The sequence below is a fragment of the Triticum urartu genome, chromosome 5A (genome assembly GCF_056163025.1).
Source record: "Triticum urartu cultivar PI428250 chromosome 5A, HENAU_Tu73, whole genome shotgun sequence".
Taxonomy (NCBI): Eukaryota; Viridiplantae; Streptophyta; class Magnoliopsida; order Poales; family Poaceae; genus Triticum; species Triticum urartu.
Genome location: NC_141877.1, coordinates 461,224,813 through 461,230,077, shown reverse-complemented (window position 1 = coordinate 461,230,077; position 5,265 = coordinate 461,224,813).

Genomic DNA, 5,265 nt, shown 5'->3' with positions numbered 1-5,265 from the left:
TCAATAAACCATTCATTTTAGGTGTAAGACCATTGAATGTATTATTCAAATAGACAGAGTAACCGTTATTCTCCTTAAATGAATAACCGTATTGCGACAGACATAATCCAATCATGTCTATGCTCAACGCAAACACCAATCTCGATGGTAGAGGGAGCTTACGATGCTTGATCATATCAACATTGGAAACACCTCCAACACATATCGTCAGCTCACCTTTAGCTAGTCCCCGTTTATTCCGTAGCTTTTATTTCGAGTTACTAACACTTAGCAACCGAACCGGTATCTAATACCCTGGTGCTACTAGGAGTACTAGTAAAGTACACATCAACACAATGTATATCCAATATACTTCTATCGACCTTGCCAGCCTTCTCATCTACCAAGTATCTAGGGTAATTCTGCTCCAGTGGCTGTTCCCCTTATTACAGAAGCACTTAGTCTCGGGTTTGGGTTCAACCTTGGGTTTCTTCACTAGAGCAGCAGCTGAATTGCCGTTTCATGAAGTATCCCTTCTTGCCCTTGCCCTTCCTGAAACTAGTGGTTTCACCAACCATCAACAATTGATGCTCCTTCTTGATTTCTACTTTTGTGGTGTCAAACATCGCGAATATCTCAAGGATCATCATATATGTCCCTGATATATTATAGTTCATCACGAAGCTCTAGCAGCTTGGTGGTAATGACTTCGGAGAACCATCACTATCTCATCTGGAAGATCAACTCCCACTTGATTCAAATGACTGTTGTACTCAGACAATCTGAGCACAAGTTCAACAATTGAGCTTTTCTCCCTTAGTTTGCAGGCTAAGAAAATCGTCGGAGGTCTTATACCTTTTGACGTGGGCACGAGCTTGAAATCCTAATTTCAGCCCTCGAAACATCTCACATGTTTCGCGACGTTTCAAAAAACGTCTTTGGTGCCTCAACTCTAAACCGTTTAACTGAACTATCACGTAGTTATCAAAATGTGTATGTCAGATGTTCGCAACATCCACAGACAACGTTCGAGGTTCAACACACCAAGCGGTGCATTAAGGACATAAGCCTTCTATGAAGCAATGAGGACAATCCTCAGTTTACGGACCTAGTCCGCATAATTGCTACTATCAACTTCCAACTAATTTTTCTCTAGGAACATATCTAAACAGTAGAACTAAAGCGTGAGATATGACATAATTTGCAAAATCCTTTTGACTATGTTCAGGATAATTAAGTTCATCTTATGAACTCCCACTTAGATTGACATCCCTCTAGTCATCTAAGTGATTACATGATCCGAGTGAGCTAGGCCGTGTCCGATCAACACGTGAGACGGACTAGTCAACGTCGGTGAACATCATCATGTTGATCATATCTTCCATACGACTCATGTTCGACCTTTCGGTCTCTGTGTTCCGAGGCCATGTCTTCACATGCTAGGCTCGTCAAGTTAACCCTAAGTGTTTTTGCATGTGTAAAACTTCTTACACCCGTTGTATGTGAACGAAAGGATCTATCACACCCGATTAACACGTGGTGCTTCGAAGCGACGAACTATAGCAACGGTGCACAGTTAGGGGAGAACACTTCTTGAAATTTTTTATGAGGGATCATCTTATTTACTACCGTCGTTCTAAGCAAATAAGATGTATAAACATGATAAACATCACATGCAATCAAATAGTGACATGATATGGCCAATATCATGTAGCTCCTTTGATCTCCATCTTGGGGCTCCATGATCATCTATTACAAGAACATGATCAATCTCATACATTACATATATCATTCATCACATCCTTTTGGCCATATCACATCACATAGCATACCCTGCAAAAACAAGTTGGACGTCCTCTAATTGTTGTTTGCATGTTTTACGTGGCTGCTATGGGTTTCTAGCAAGAACGTTTCTTACCTACGCAAAACCACAACGTGATATGCCAATTGCTATTTACCCTTCATAAGGACCCTTTTCATCGAATCCGATCCGACTAAAGTAGAAGAGACAGACACCCGCTAGCCACCTTATGCAACTAGTGCATGTTTGTCGGTGGAACCGGTCTCACGTAAGAGTACGTGTAAGGTTGGTCCGGGCCGCTTCATCCCACGATGCCGCCGAATCAAGATAAGATTAGTAACGGCAAGCACATTGAACAAAATCAACGCCCACAACTACTTTGTGTTCTACTCGTGCATAGAATCTACGCAATAGACCTAGCTCATGATGCCACTGTTGGGGAACGTAGCAGAAATTCAAAATTTTCTACGCATCACCAAGATCAATCTATGGAGAGACTAGCAACGAGGGGAAGGAGAGTGCATCTACATACCCTTGTAGATCGCTAAGCGGAAGCGTTCAAGTGAACGGGGTTGATGGAGTCGTACTCGTCGTGATTCAAATCACCGATGATCCTAGCGCCGAACGGACGGCACCTCCGCGTTCAACACACGTACGGAAGGGAGACGTCTCCCATGCCTTGATCCAGCAAGGAGGAGGGAGAGGTTGATGGAGATCCAGCAGCACGACGACGTGGTGGAAGTAGCGGGATTCTAACAGGGCTTCGCTAAGCGCTGCGGGAGGAGGTAGATGTGTCACGGGAGGGAGAGGGAGGCGCCAGGCCTTAGATTGGTTTGCTCCTCCTTTTTCCCCACTATATATAGGGCCAAGGGAGAGGGGGAGGCGCAGCCCTTGCCCCTTCCTCCAAGGAAGGGTGCGGCCAAGGGTGGGGAGGAGTCCATCCTCCCCAAGGCACCTCGGAGGTGCCTTCCCCTTTTAGGACTCTCCTCTTTTCCCATCTCTTGGCGCATGGGCCTCTTGGGGCTGGTGCCCTTGGCCCATATAGGCCAAGGCACACCCCCTACAGCCCATGTGCCCCCCCGGGGCAGGTGGCCCCACCCGGTGGGCCCCCGGGACCCTTCCGGTGGTCCCGGTACAATACCGATGACACCGAAACTTGTCCCGATGGCCGAAATAGCACTTCCTATATATAATTCTTTACCTCCGGACCATTCCGGAACTCCTCGTGACGTCCGGGATCTCATCCGGGACTCCGAACAACATTCGGGTTACCGCATACTAATATCTCTACAACCCTAGTGTCACCGAACCTTAAGTGTGTAGACCCTACGGGTTCGGGAGACATGCAGACATGACCGAGACGTTCTCCAGTCAATAACCAACAGCGGGATCTGGATACCCATGATGGCTCCCACATGTTCCATGATGATCTCATCGGATGAACCACGATGTCAAGGACTTAATCAATCCCGTATACAATTCCCTTTGTCTATCGGTATGTTACTTGCCCGAGATTCGATCGTCGGTATCCAATACCTAGTTCAATCTCGTTACCGGCAAGTCTCTTTACTCGTTCCGTAACACATCATCCCGTGATCAACTCCTTGGTCACATTGCGCATATGATGATGTCCTACCGAGTGGGCCCAGAGATACCTCTCCGCTTACACGGAGTGACAAATCCCAGTCTCGATTCGTGCCAACCCAACAGACACTTTCGGAGATACCTGTAATGCACCTTTATAGTCACCCAGTTACGTTGTGACGTTTGATACACCCAAAGCATTCCTACGGTATCCGGAAGTTGCACAATCTCACGGTCTAAGGAAATGATACTTGACATTAGAAAAGCTATAGCATATGAACTACACGATCTAGTGCTATGCTTAGGATTAGGTCTTGTCCATCACATCATTCTCCTAATGATGTGATCCCGTTATCAACGACATTCAATGTCCATGGTTAGGAAACCGTAACCATCTATTGATCAACGAGCTAGTCAACTAGAGGCTTACTAGGGACATTGTGTTGTCTATGTATCCACACATGTATCTGAGTTTCCTATCAATACAATTATAGCATGGATAATAAACGATTATCATGAACAAGGAAATATAATAATAACCAATTTATTATTGCCTCTAGGGCATATTTCCAACAGGGGGCGCCGCACACGGCTAAGTATAAGATCACGTGGATCAACTTGTGTCTCTGGGGTTCCCCTACCTCCGTATATAAAGGACCAAGGGGGGGGGGGGTGCGGCCGGCCTAGGAGAGGCGCGCCAGGAGGAGTCCTACTCCCTCTGGGAGTAGGATTCCCCCCCCCCAAATCCTAGTTGGAATAGGACTCGCGGAGGGGGGGGGGGAAGAGAGAGGGGGGCCGGCCCCCTCTCCTTGTCCTATTAAGACCAAGGGAGGGGAGGGGCCCATCTTGGGCTGCCCCTTCTCTTTTCCACTAAGGCCCACTAAGGCCCATATAGCTCCCGGGGGGTTCCGGTAACCTCCCGGTACTCCGGTAAAATCCCGATTTCACCCGGAACACTTCCGATATCCAAACATAGGCTTCCAATATATCAATCTTTATGTCTCGACCATTTCGAGACTCCTCGTCATGTCCGTGATCGCATCCGGGACTCCGAACAACCTTCAGTACATCAAAATGCATAAACTCATAATATAACTATCATCGTAACCTTAAGCGTGCGGACCCTACGGGTTCGAGAACAATGTAGACATGACCGAGACATGTCTCCGGTCAATAACCAATAGCGGAACCTGGATGCTCATATTGGCTCCTACATATTCTACGAAGATCTTTTATCGGTCAGACCGCATAACAACATACGTTGTTCCCTTTATCATCGGTATGTTACTTGCCCGAGATTCGATCGTCGGTATCTTAATACCTAGTTCAATCTCGTTACCGGCAAGTCTCTTTACTCGTTCCGTAATACATCATCTCACAACTAACTCATTAGTTGCAATGCTTGCAAGGCTTATGTGATGTGCATTACCGAGAGGGCCCAGAGATACCTCTTCGACAATCGGAGTGACAAATCCTAATCTCGAAATATGCCAACCCAACATGTACCTTTGGAGACACCTGTAGAGCACCTTTATAATCACCTAGTTACGTTGTGACGTTTGGTAGCACACAAAGTGTTCCTCCGGCAAACGGGAGTTGCATAATCTCATAGTCATAGGAACATGTATAAGTCATGAAGAAAGCAATAGCAACATACTAAACGATCGGGTGCTAAGCTAATGGAATGGGTCATGTCAATCAGATCATTCAACTAATGATGTGATCCCGTTAATCAAATAACAACTCTTTGTCCATGGTTAGGAAACATAACCATCTTTGATTAACAAGCTAGTCAAGTAGAGGCATACTAGTGACACTCTGTTTGTCTATGTATTGACACATGTATTATGTTTCCGGTTAATACAATTCTAGCATGAATAATAAAAATTTATCATGATATA